Raw genomic sequence first — 13,410 nt, 5'->3', positions numbered from 1 at the left:
TTCGATTCCCCGATGGGGAGGCTTCTTCTTTACCACGGACAAACACCTTGTATGAGCTCGTGCTCTGCCGTGGAAACTGCTGATAAAGCCAACCCTGCTGTTCAAGACTCACCTGAGGGTGGTAAGCTAATTCTATTTGAAAGGTTTTACTTTCAAGATAGCATTTGCATTGGTTTGTAAAAGTTTGGTTTATGCATGTTTGACCTAAGTTTGTGTGGCATTTCCACTATTGCATTTCCAATCTGACCAGCAGGGTTCACCAGTGTGGCCATCCGAATGCGTTGAAACATTAGAGGATGGAGCAAATGTAATAAGAATCTGCCCCATCACCAGATGACTGGCAAACCCTGTCTAAGAGGATGTCCCTGAATCCAGTAGTACGTGGAAGACCAGTGTCTAGAATTCGCATGAGATTTTTAGGAACTTTCTGGAGGCTAAATGAACAAACCCTTCATATCCTTGGATTGCAGGTGGATTCCTCCACAGGAGAGGGAGAGCTCCTCTTCCTGCCCCTCTTGGCCAAAATGAAAGGCTTAAATAACAATAACTCCCATAAAGCATGTCCAGTATTAATTGACTTCTCAACGGCTGAGCATACAATGCCGTACCGCTCAGGGACACTGCTGTGACGACCGGTCCTCGTTAGTATAGCGGACAGTATCTCTGCCTGTCACGCGGAAGACCGGGGTTCGATTCCCCGACGGGGAGGCTTCTTCTTTACCACGGACAAACACCTTGTATGAGCTCATGCTCTGCCGTGGAAACTGCTGATAAAGCCAACCCTGCCGTTCAAGTCTCACCTGAGGGTGGTAAGCTAATTCTATTTGAAAGGTTTTACTTTCAAGATAGCATTTGCATTGGTTTGTAAAAGGTTGGTTTATGCATGTTTGACCTAAGTTTGTGTGGCATTTCCACTATTGCATTTCCAATCTGACCAGCAGGGTTCACCAGTGTGGCCATCCGAATGCGTTGAAACATTAGAGGATGGAGCAAATGTAATAAGAATCTGCCCCATCACCAGATGACTGGCAAACCCTGTCTAAGAGGATGTCCCTGAATCCAGTAGTACGTGGAAGACCAGTGTCTGGAATTCGCATGAGATTTTTAGGAACTTTCTGGAGGCTAAATGAACAAACCCTTCATATCCTTGGATTGCAGGTAGATTCCTCCACAGGAAGGCTTCTTCTTTACCATGGACAAACACCTTGTATGAGCTCATGCTCTGCCGTGGAAACTACTGATAAAGCCAACCCTGCCGTTCAAGACTCACCTGAGGGTGGTAAGCTAATTCTATTTGAAAGGTTTTACGTTCAAGATAGCATTTGCATTGGTTTGTAAAAGTTTGGTTTATGCATGTTTGACCTAAGTTTGTGTGGCATTTCCACTATTGCATTTCCAATCTGACCAGCAGGGGTCACCAGTGTGGCCATCCGAATGCGTTGAAACATTAGAGGATGGAGCAAATGTAATAAGAATCTGCCCGATCACCAGATGACCGGCACACCCTGTCTAAGAGGATGTCCCTGAATCCAGTAGTACGTGGAAGACCAGTGTCTGGAATTCGCATGAGATTTTTAGGAACTTTCTGGAGGCTAAATGAACAAACCCTTCATATCCTTGGATTGCAGGTAGATTCCTCCACAGGAGAGGGAGAGCTCCTCTTCCTGCCCCTCTTGGCCAAAATGAAAGGCTTAGATAACAATAACTCCCATAAAGCATGTCCAGTATTAATTGACTTCTCAACGGCTGAGCATACAATGCCGTACCGCTCAGGGACACTGCTGTGACGACCGGTCCTCGTTAGTATAGTGGACAGTATCTCCGCCTGTCACACGGAAGACCGGGGTTCGATTCCCCGACGGGGAGGCTTCTTCTTTACCACGGACAAACACCTTGTATGAGCTCATGCTCTGCCGTGGAAACTGCTGATAAAGCCAACCCTGCCGTTCAAGTCTCACCTGAGGGTGGTAAGCTAATTCTATTTGAAAGGTTTTACTTTCAAGATAGCATTTGCATTGGTTTGTAAAAGGTTGGTTTATGCATGTTTGACCTGAGTTTGTGTGGCATTTCCAGTGTTGCATTTCCAATCTGACCAGCAGGGGTCACCAGTGTGGCCTTCCGAATGCGTTGAAACAGTTAATCAATTTGCAAAGCAATCAGTTGAAAGCTTTGAAAAGCTTTGTTTCTCCCAACACTACCCTTTTGTGTTTCGTAAACCTTACAATCATTCTGCTGACCCAAGATTTGAAGTTGTGAACTGGGAAAGTGGCAATGGTTTGACCAAAACCCAGCTCCAAACAAAAAGTCTTCTGTTTTTGAACAAAGGCATTTAGCTCTACTGTGAGCAGAGCATCCAAAAATACCAATAACTCGCAAACGTTCCCCTCCACGGAAATCTTTAGTAAAAGGCGAAAGATTTATGCGTGAATGAAGAGAAACTCGAGCTGTAACCATGAGACGTTGGGACAATGTGCTATCACACACATGCCACCATGCTCAGCAAGGGTAATGTCTGGTGCAGGCTCCTCCCACCCAGCTTTTTGTCTTTTTTTGTTAAAAACAATAATATAGCCATTTCCATTAGAGGATGGAGCAAATGTAATAAGAATCTGCCCCATCACCAGATGACCGGCAAACCCTGTCTAAGAGGATGTCCCTGAATCCAGTAGTACGTGGAAGACCAGTGTCTAGAATTCGCTTGATATTTTAATGGAACTTTCTGGAGGCTAAATGAACAAACCCTTCATCTCCTTGGATTGCAGGTGGATTCCTCCACAGGAGAGGGAGAGGCATACAATGCCGTACCGCTCAGGGACACTGCTTTGACGACCGGTCCTCGTTAGTATAGTTAGTAAACCCTGTCTAAGAGGATGTCCCTGAATCCAGTAGTATGTGGAAGACCAGTGTCTAGAATTCGCATGAGGTTTTTAGGAACTTTCTGGAGGCTAAATGAACAAACCCTTTATCTCCTTGGATTGCAGGTGGATTCCTCCACAGGAGAGGGAAAGCTCCTCTTCCTGCCCCCCTTGGCCAAAATGAAAGGCTTAAATAACAATAACTCCCATAAAGCATGTCCAGTATTAATTGACTTCTCAACGGCTGAGCATACAATGCCGTACCGCTCAGGGACACTGCTGTGACGACCGGTCCTCGTTAGTATAGTGGACAGTATCTCCGCCTGTCACGCGGAAGACCGGGGTTCGATTCCCCGACGGGGAGGCATCTTCTTTACCACGGACAAACACCTTGTATGAGCTCGTGCTCTGCCGTGGAAACTGCTGATAAAGCCAACCCTGCCGTTCAAGACTCACCTGAGGGTGGTAAGCTAATTCTATTTGAAAGGTTTTACTTTCAAGATAGCATTTGCATTGGTTTGTAATAGGTTGGTTTATGCATGTTTGACCTAAGTTTGTGTGGCATTTCCACTATTGCATTTCCAATCTGACCAGCAGGGTTCACCAGTGTGGCCATCCGAATGCGTTGAAACATTAGAGGATGGAGCAAATGTAATAAGAATCTGCCCCATCACCAGATGACCGGCAAACCCTGTCTAAGAGGATGTCCCTGAATCCAGTAGTACGTGGAAGACCAGTGTCTAGAATTCGCTTGATATTTTAATGGAACTTTCTGGAGGCTAAATGAAAAAACCCTTCATCTCCTTGGATTGCAGGTGGATTCCTCCACAGGAGAGGGAGGGGCACACAAAGCCGTACCGCTCAGGGACACTGCTTTGACGACCGGTCCTCGTTAGTATAGTGGACAGTATCTCCGCCTGTCACGCGGAAGACCGGGGTTCGATTCCCCGATGGGGAGGCTTCTTCTTTACCACGGACAAACACCTTGTATGAGCTCGTGCTCTGCCGTGGAAACTGCTGATAAAGCCAACCCTGCTGTTCAAGACTCACCTGAGGGTGGTAAGCTAATTCTATTTGAAAGGTTTTACTTTCAAGATAGCATTTGCATTGGTTTGTAAAAGTTTGGTTTATGCATGTTTGACCTAAGTTTGTGTGGCATTTCCACTATTGCATTTCCAATCTGACCAGCAGGGTTCACCAGTGTGGCCATCCGAATGCGTTGAAACATTAGAGGATGGAGCAAATGTAATAAGAATCTGCCCCATCACCAGATGACTGGCAAACCCTGTCTAAGAGGATGTCCCTGAATCCAGTAGTACGTGGAAGACCAGTGTCTAGAATTCGCATGAGATTTTTAGGAACTTTCTGGAGGCTAAATGAACAAACCCTTCATATCCTTGGATTGCAGGTGGATTCCTCCACAGGAGAGGGAGAGCTCCTCTTCCTGCCCCTCTTGGCCAAAATGAAAGGCTTAAATAACAATAACTCCCATAAAGCATGTCCAGTATTAATTGACTTCTCAACGGCTGAGCATACAATGCCGTACCGCTCAGGGACACTGCTGTGACGACCGGTCCTCGTTAGTATAGCGGACAGTATCTCTGCCTGTCACGCGGAAGACCGGGGTTCGATTCCCCGACGGGGAGGCTTCTTCTTTACCACGGACAAACACCTTGTATGAGCTCATGCTCTGCCGTGGAAACTGCTGATAAAGCCAACCCTGCCGTTCAAGTCTCACCTGAGGGTGGTAAGCTAATTCTATTTGAAAGGTTTTACTTTCAAGATAGCATTTGCATTGGTTTGTAAAAGGTTGGTTTATGCATGTTTGACCTAAGTTTGTGTGGCATTTCCACTATTGCATTTCCAATCTGACCAGCAGGGTTCACCAGTGTGGCCATCCGAATGCGTTGAAACATTAGAGGATGGAGCAAATGTAATAAGAATCTGCCCCATCACCAGATGACTGGCAAACCCTGTCTAAGAGGATGTCCCTGAATCCAGTAGTACGTGGAAGACCAGTGTCTGGAATTCGCATGAGATTTTTAGGAACTTTCTGGAGGCTAAATGAACAAACCCTTCATATCCTTGGATTGCAGGTAGATTCCTCCACAGGAAGGCTTCTTCTTTACCATGGACAAACACCTTGTATGAGCTCATGCTCTGCCGTGGAAACTACTGATAAAGCCAACCCTGCCGTTCAAGACTCACCTGAGGGTGGTAAGCTAATTCTATTTGAAAGGTTTTACGTTCAAGATAGCATTTGCATTGGTTTGTAAAAGTTTGGTTTATGCATGTTTGACCTAAGTTTGTGTGGCATTTCCACTATTGCATTTCCAATCTGACCAGCAGGGGTCACCAGTGTGGCCATCCGAATGCGTTGAAACATTAGAGGATGGAGCAAATGTAATAAGAATCTGCCCGATCACCAGATGACCGGCACACCCTGTCTAAGAGGATGTCCCTGAATCCAGTAGTACGTGGAAGACCAGTGTCTGGAATTCGCATGAGATTTTTAGGAACTTTCTGGAGGCTAAATGAACAAACCCTTCATATCCTTGGATTGCAGGTAGATTCCTCCACAGGAGAGGGAGAGCTCCTCTTCCTGCCCCTCTTGGCCAAAATGAAAGGCTTAGATAACAATAACTCCCATAAAGCATGTCCAGTATTAATTGACTTCTCAACGGCTGAGCATACAATGCCGTACCGCTCAGGGACACTGCTGTGACGACCGGTCCTCGTTAGTATAGTGGACAGTATCTCCGCCTGTCACACGGAAGACCGGGGTTCGATTCCCCGACGGGGAGGCTTCTTCTTTACCACGGACAAACACCTTGTATGAGCTCATGCTCTGCCGTGGAAACTGCTGATAAAGCCAACCCTGCCGTTCAAGTCTCACCTGAGGGTGGTAAGCTAATTCTATTTGAAAGGTTTTACTTTCAAGATAGCATTTGCATTGGTTTGTAAAAGGTTGGTTTATGCATGTTTGACCTGAGTTTGTGTGGCATTTCCAGTGTTGCATTTCCAATCTGACCAGCAGGGGTCACCAGTGTGGCCTTCCGAATGCGTTGAAACAGTTAATCAATTTGCAAAGCAATCAGTTGAAAGCTTTGAAAAGCTTTGTTTCTCCCAACACTACCCTTTTGTGTTTCGTAAACCTTACAATCATTCTGCTGACCCAAGATTTGAAGTTGTGAACTGGGAAAGTGGCAATGGTTTGACCAAAACCCAGCTCCAAACAAAAAGTCTTCTGTTTTTGAACAAAGGCATTTAGCTCTACTGTGAGCAGAGCATCCAAAAATACCAATAACTCGCAAACGTTCCCCTCCACGGAAATCTTTAGTAAAAGGCGAAAGATTTATGCGTGAATGAAGAGAAACTCGAGCTGTAACCATGAGACGTTGGGACAATGTGCTATCACACACATGCCACCATGCTCAGCAAGGGTAATGTCTGGTGCAGGCTCCTCCCACCCAGCTTTTTGTCTTTTTTTGTTAAAAACAATAATATAGCCATTTCCATTAGAGGATGGAGCAAATGTAATAAGAATCTGCCCCATCACCAGATGACCGGCAAACCCTGTCTAAGAGGATGTCCCTGAATCCAGTAGTACGTGGAAGACCAGTGTCTAGAATTCGCTTGATATTTTAATGGAACTTTCTGGAGGCTAAATGAAAAAACCCTTCATCTCCTTGGATTGCAGGTGGATTCCTCCACAGGAGAGGGAGGGGCACACAAAGCCGTACCGCTCAGGGACACTGCTTTGACGACCGGTCCTCGTTAGTATAGTGGACAGTATCTCCGCCTGTCACGCGGAAGACCGGGGTTCGATTCCCCGATGGGGAGGCTTCTTCTTTACCACGGACAAACACCTTGTATGAGCTCGTGCTCTGCCGTGGAAACTGCTGATAAAGCCAACCCTGCTGTTCAAGACTCACCTGAGGGTGGTAAGCTAATTCTATTTGAAAGGTTTTACTTTCAAGATAGCATTTGCATTGGTTTGTAAAAGGTTGGTTTATGCATGTTTGACCTAAGTTTGTGTGGCATTTCCACTATTGCATTTCCAATCTGACCAGCAGGGTTCACCAGTGTGGCCATCCGAATGCGTTGAAACATTAGAGGATGGAGCAAATGTAATAAGAATCTGCCCCATCACCAGATGACTGGCAAACCCTGTCTAAGAGGATGTCCCTGAATCCAGTAGTACGTGGAAGACCAGTGTCTGGAATTCGCATGAGATTTTTAGGAACTTTCTGGAGGCTAAATGAACAAACCCTTCATATCCTTGGATTGCAGGTAGATTCCTCCACAGGAAGGCTTCTTCTTTACCATGGACAAACACCTTGTATGAGCTCATGCTCTGCCGTGGAAACTACTGATAAAGCCAACCCTGCCGTTCAAGACTCACCTGAGGGTGGTAAGCTAATTCTATTTGAAAGGTTTTACGTTCAAGATAGCATTTGCATTGGTTTGTAAAAGTTTGGTTTATGCATGTTTGACCTAAGTTTGTGTGGCATTTCCACTATTGCATTTCCAATCTGACCAGCAGGGGTCACCAGTGTGGCCATCCGAATGCGTTGAAACATTAGAGGATGGAGCAAATGTAATAAGAATCTGCCCGATCACCAGATGACCGGCACACCCTGTCTAAGAGGATGTCCCTGAATCCAGTAGTACGTGGAAGACCAGTGTCTGGAATTCGCATGAGATTTTTAGGAACTTTCTGGAGGCTAAATGAACAAACCCTTCATATCCTTGGATTGCAGGTAGATTCCTCCACAGGAGAGGGAGAGCTCCTCTTCCTGCCCCTCTTGGCCAAAATGAAAGGCTTAGATAACAATAACTCCCATAAAGCATGTCCAGTATTAATTGACTTCTCAACGGCTGAGCATACAATGCCGTACCGCTCAGGGACACTGCTGTGACGACCGGTCCTCGTTAGTATAGTGGACAGTATCTCCGCCTGTCACACGGAAGACCGGGGTTCGATTCCCCGACGGGGAGGCTTCTTCTTTACCACGGACAAACACCTTGTATGAGCTCATGCTCTGCCGTGGAAACTGCTGATAAAGCCAACCCTGCCGTTCAAGTCTCACCTGAGGGTGGTAAGCTAATTCTATTTGAAAGGTTTTACTTTCAAGATAGCATTTGCATTGGTTTGTAAAAGGTTGGTTTCTGCATGTTTGACCTGAGTTTGTGTGGCATTTCCAGTGTTGCATTTCCAATCTGACCAGCAGGGGTCACCAGTGTGGCCTTCCGAATGCGTTGAAACAGTTAATCAATTTGCAAAGCAATCAGTTGAAAGCTTTGAAAAGCTTTGTTTCTCCCAACACTACCCTTTTGTGTTTCGTAAACCTTACAATCATTCTGCTGACCCAAGATTTGAAGTTGTGAACTGGGAAAGTGGCAATGGTTTGACCAAAACCCAGCTCCAAACAAAAAGTCTTCTGTTTTTGAACAAAGGCATTTAGCTCTACTGTGAGCAGAGCATCCAAAAATACCAATAACTCGCAAACGTTCCCCTCCACGGAAATCTTTAGTAAAAGGCGAAAGATTTATGCGTGAATGAAGAGAAACTCGAGCTGTAACCATGAGACGTTGGGACAATGTGCTATCACACACATGCCACCATGCTCAGCAAGGGTAATGTCTGGTGCAGGCTCCTCCCACCCAGCTTTTTGTCTTTTTTTGTTAAAAACAATAATATAGCCATTTCCATTAGAGGATGGAGCAAATGTAATAAGAATCTGCCCCATCACCAGATGACCGGCAAACCCTGTCTAAGAGGATGTCCCTGAATCCAGTAGTACGTGGAAGACCAGTGTCTAGAATTCGCTTGATATTTTAATGGAACTTTCTGGAGGCTAAATGAACAAACCCTTCATCTCCTTGGATTGCAGGTGGATTCCTCCACAGGAGAGGGAGAGGCATACAATGCCGTACCGCTCAGGGACACTGCTTTGACGACCGGTCCTCGTTAGTATAGTTAGTAAACCCTGTCTAAGAGGATGTCCCTGAATCCAGTAGTATGTGGAAGACCAGTGTCTAGAATTCGCATGAGGTTTTTAGGAACTTTCTGGAGGCTAAATGAACAAACCCTTTATCTCCTTGGATTGCAGGTGGATTCCTCCACAGGAGAGGGAAAGCTCCTCTTCCTGCCCCCCTTGGCCAAAATGAAAGGCTTAAATAACAATAACTCCCATAAAGCATGTCCAGTATTAATTGACTTCTCAACGGCTGAGCATACAATGCCGTACCGCTCAGGGACACTGCTGTGACGACCGGTCCTCGTTAGTATAGTGGACAGTATCTCCGCCTGTCACGCGGAAGACCGGGGTTCGATTCCCCGACGGGGAGGCATCTTCTTTACCACGGACAAACACCTTGTATGAGCTCGTGCTCTGCCGTGGAAACTGCTGATAAAGCCAACCCTGCCGTTCAAGACTCACCTGAGGGTGGTAAGCTAATTCTATTTGAAAGGTTTTACTTTCAAGATAGCATTTGCATTGGTTTGTAATAGGTTGGTTTATGCATGTTTGACCTAAGTTTGTGTGGCATTTCCACTATTGCATTTCCAATCTGACCAGCAGGGTTCACCAGTGTGGCCATCCGAATGCGTTGAAACATTAGAGGATGGAGCAAATGTAATAAGAATCTGCCCCATCACCAGATGACCGGCAAACCCTGTCTAAGAGGATGTCCCTGAATCCAGTAGTACGTGGAAGACCAGTGTCTAGAATTCGCTTGATATTTTAATGGAACTTTCTGGAGGCTAAATGAAAAAACCCTTCATCTCCTTGGATTGCAGGTGGATTCCTCCACAGGAGAGGGAGGGGCACACAAAGCCGTACCGCTCAGGGACACTGCTTTGACGACCGGTCCTCGTTAGTATAGTGGACAGTATCTCCGCCTGTCACGCGGAAGACCGGGGTTCGATTCCCCGATGGGGAGGCTTCTTCTTTACCACGGACAAACACCTTGTATGAGCTCGTGCTCTGCCGTGGAAACTGCTGATAAAGCCAACCCTGCTGTTCAAGACTCACCTGAGGGTGGTAAGCTAATTCTATTTGAAAGGTTTTACTTTCAAGATAGCATTTGCATTGGTTTGTAAAAGTTTGGTTTATGCATGTTTGACCTAAGTTTGTGTGGCATTTCCACTATTGCATTTCCAATCTGACCAGCAGGGTTCACCAGTGTGGCCATCCGAATGCGTTGAAACATTAGAGGATGGAGCAAATGTAATAAGAATCTGCCCCATCACCAGATGACTGGCAAACCCTGTCTAAGAGGATGTCCCTGAATCCAGTAGTACGTGGAAGACCAGTGTCTAGAATTCGCATGAGATTTTTAGGAACTTTCTGGAGGCTAAATGAACAAACCCTTCATATCCTTGGATTGCAGGTGGATTCCTCCACAGGAGAGGGAGAGCTCCTCTTCCTGCCCCTCTTGGCCAAAATGAAAGGCTTAAATAACAATAACTCCCATAAAGCATGTCCAGTATTAATTGACTTCTCAACGGCTGAGCATACAATGCCGTACCGCTCAGGGACACTGCTGTGACGACCGGTCCTCGTTAGTATAGCGGACAGTATCTCTGCCTGTCACGCGGAAGACCGGGGTTCGATTCCCCGACGGGGAGGCTTCTTCTTTACCACGGACAAACACCTTGTATGAGCTCATGCTCTGCCGTGGAAACTGCTGATAAAGCCAACCCTGCCGTTCAAGTCTCACCTGAGGGTGGTAAGCTAATTCTATTTGAAAGGTTTTACTTTCAAGATAGCATTTGCATTGGTTTGTAAAAGGTTGGTTTATGCATGTTTGACCTAAGTTTGTGTGGCATTTCCACTATTGCATTTCCAATCTGACCAGCAGGGTTCACCAGTGTGGCCATCCGAATGCGTTGAAACATTAGAGGATGGAGCAAATGTAATAAGAATCTGCCCCATCACCAGATGACTGGCAAACCCTGTCTAAGAGGATGTCCCTGAATCCAGTAGTACGTGGAAGACCAGTGTCTGGAATTCGCATGAGATTTTTAGGAACTTTCTGGAGGCTAAATGAACAAACCCTTCATATCCTTGGATTGCAGGTAGATTCCTCCACAGGAAGGCTTCTTCTTTACCATGGACAAACACCTTGTATGAGCTCATGCTCTGCCGTGGAAACTACTGATAAAGCCAACCCTGCCGTTCAAGACTCACCTGAGGGTGGTAAGCTAATTCTATTTGAAAGGTTTTACGTTCAAGATAGCATTTGCATTGGTTTGTAAAAGTTTGGTTTATGCATGTTTGACCTAAGTTTGTGTGGCATTTCCACTATTGCATTTCCAATCTGACCAGAAGGGGTCACCAGTGTGGCCATCCGAATGCGTTGAAACATTAGAGGATGGAGCAAATGTAATAAGAATCTGCCCGATCACCAGATGACCGGCACACCCTGTCTAAGAGGATGTCCCTGAATCCAGTAGTACGTGGAAGACCAGTGTCTGGAATTCGCATGAGATTTTTAGGAACTTTCTGGAGGCTAAATGAACAAACCCTTCATATCCTTGGATTGCAGGTAGATTCCTCCACAGGAGAGGGAGAGCTCCTCTTCCTGCCCCTCTTGGCCAAAATGAAAGGCTTAGATAACAATAACTCCCATAAAGCATGTCCAGTATTAATTGACTTCTCAACGGCTGAGCATACAATGCCGTACCGCTCAGGGACACTGCTGTGACGACCGGTCCTCGTTAGTATAGTGGACAGTATCTCCGCCTGTCACACGGAAGACCGGGGTTCGATTCCCCGACGGGGAGGCTTCTTCTTTACCACGGACAAACACCTTGTATGAGCTCATGCTCTGCCGTGGAAACTGCTGATAAAGCCAACCCTGCCGTTCAAGTCTCACCTGAGGGTGGTAAGCTAATTCTATTTGAAAGGTTTTACTTTCAAGATAGCATTTGCATTGGTTTGTAAAAGGTTGGTTTATGCATGTTTGACCTGAGTTTGTGTGGCATTTCCAGTGTTGCATTTCCAATCTGACCAGCAGGGGTCACCAGTGTGGCCTTCCGAATGCGTTGAAACAGTTAATCAATTTGCAAAGCAATCAGTTGAAAGCTTTGAAAAGCTTTGTTTCTCCCAACACTACCCTTTTGTGTTTCGTAAACCTTACAATCATTCTGCTGACCCAAGATTTGAAGTTGTGAACTGGGAAAGTGGCAATGGTTTGACCAAAACCCAGCTCCAAACAAAAAGTCTTCTGTTTTTGAACAAAGCATTTAGCTCTACTGTGAGCAGAGCATCCAAAAATACCAATAACTCGCAAACGTTCCCCTCCACGGAAATCTTTAGTAAAAGGCGAAAGATTTATGCGTGAATGAAGAGAAACTCGAGCTGTAACCATGAGACGTTGGGACAATGTGCTATCACACACATGCCACCATGCTCAGCAAGGGTAATGTCTGGTGCAGGCTCCTCCCACCCAGCTTTTTGTCTTTTTTTGTTAAAAACAATAATATAGCCATTTCCATTAGAGGATGGAGCAAATGTAATAAGAATCTGCCCCATCACCAGATGACCGGCAAACCCTGTCTAAGAGGATGTCCCTGAATCCAGTAGTACGTGGAAGACCAGTGTCTAGAATTCGCTTGATATTTTAATGGAACTTTCTGGAGGCTAAATGAACAAACCCTTCATCTCCTTGGATTGCAGGTGGATTCCTCCACAGGAGAGGGAGAGGCATACAATGCCGTACCGCTCAGGGACACTGCTTTGACGACCGGTCCTCGTTAGTATAGTTAGTAAACCCTGTCTAAGAGGATGTCCCTGAATCCAGTAGTATGTGGAAGACCAGTGTCTAGAATTCGCATGAGGTTTTTAGGAACTTTCTGGAGGCTAAATGAACAAACCCTTTATCTCCTTGGATTGCAGGTGGATTCCTCCACAGGAGAGGGAAAGCTCCTCTTCCTGCCCCCCTTGGCCAAAATGAAAGGCTTAAATAACAATAACTCCCATAAAGCATGTCCAGTATTAATTGACTTCTCAACGGCTGAGCATACAATGCCGTACCGCTCAGGGACACTGCTGTGACGACCGGTCCTCGTTAGTATAGTGGACAGTATCTCCGCCTGTCACGCGGAAGACCGGGGTTCGATTCCCCGACGGGGAGGCTTCTTCTTTACCACGGACAAACACCTTGTATGAGCTCGTGCTCTGCCGTGGAAACTGCTGATAAAGCCAACCCTGCCGTTCAAGACTCACCTGAGGGTGGTAAGCTAATTCTATTTGAAAGGTTTTACTTTCAAGATAGCATTTGCATTGGTTTGTAATAGGTTGGTTTATGCATGTTTGACCTAAGTTTGTGTGGCATTTCCACTATTGCATTTCCAATCTGACCAGCAGGGTTCACCAGTGTGGCCATCCGAATGCGTTGAAACATTAGAGGATGGAGCAAATGTAATAAGAATCTGCCCCATCACCAGATGACCGGCAAACCCTGTCTAAGAGGATGTCCCTGAATCCAGTAGTACGTGGAAGACCAGTGTCTAGAATTCGCTTGATATTTTAATGGAACTTTC

General features: G+C 45.9%; 7 non-coding genes across 7 annotated transcripts; 3 read left to right on the top strand and 4 right to left on the bottom strand.

Moving 5' to 3' along the window:
- Positions 1–2,331: 2,331 nt before the first annotated feature.
- Positions 2,332–2,447, bottom strand: LOC148974557 (U5 spliceosomal RNA). Its single transcript, XR_016146198.1, has one exon. It is a non-coding gene; the product is annotated as a U5 spliceosomal RNA (small nuclear RNA).
- Positions 2,448–3,147: 700 nt separating this feature from the next.
- Positions 3,148–3,219, top strand: trnad-guc (transfer RNA aspartic acid (anticodon GUC)). Its single transcript has one exon. It is a non-coding gene; the product is annotated as a tRNA-Asp (tRNA).
- A 2,905-nt stretch (positions 3,220–6,124) lies between these two features.
- LOC148974555 (U5 spliceosomal RNA) lies at positions 6,125–6,240 on the bottom strand. Its single transcript, XR_016146197.1, has one exon. It is a non-coding gene; the product is annotated as a U5 spliceosomal RNA (small nuclear RNA).
- A 2,081-nt stretch (positions 6,241–8,321) lies between these two features.
- LOC148974554 (U5 spliceosomal RNA) lies at positions 8,322–8,437 on the bottom strand. The gene has a single exon (XR_016146196.1). It is a non-coding gene; the product is annotated as a U5 spliceosomal RNA (small nuclear RNA).
- Positions 8,438–9,137: 700 nt separating this feature from the next.
- On the top strand, positions 9,138–9,209 carry trnad-guc (transfer RNA aspartic acid (anticodon GUC)). The gene has a single exon. It is a non-coding gene; the product is annotated as a tRNA-Asp (tRNA).
- Positions 9,210–12,113: 2,904 nt separating this feature from the next.
- LOC148974552 (U5 spliceosomal RNA) lies at positions 12,114–12,229 on the bottom strand. Its single transcript, XR_016146195.1, has one exon. It is a non-coding gene; the product is annotated as a U5 spliceosomal RNA (small nuclear RNA).
- Positions 12,230–12,929: 700 nt separating this feature from the next.
- Positions 12,930–13,001, top strand: trnad-guc (transfer RNA aspartic acid (anticodon GUC)). The gene has a single exon. It is a non-coding gene; the product is annotated as a tRNA-Asp (tRNA).
- Positions 13,002–13,410: the final 409 nt, after the last annotated feature.

Source organism: Pimephales promelas, chromosome 13 (assembly GCF_988280905.1).
Source record: "Pimephales promelas chromosome 13, fPimPro1.hap1.1, whole genome shotgun sequence".
Classification (NCBI taxonomy): Eukaryota; Metazoa; Chordata; class Actinopteri; order Cypriniformes; family Leuciscidae; genus Pimephales; species Pimephales promelas.
Note: the sequence above shows the minus strand (reverse complement) of the source record. Positions and strands in the feature narration are given on the sequence as shown.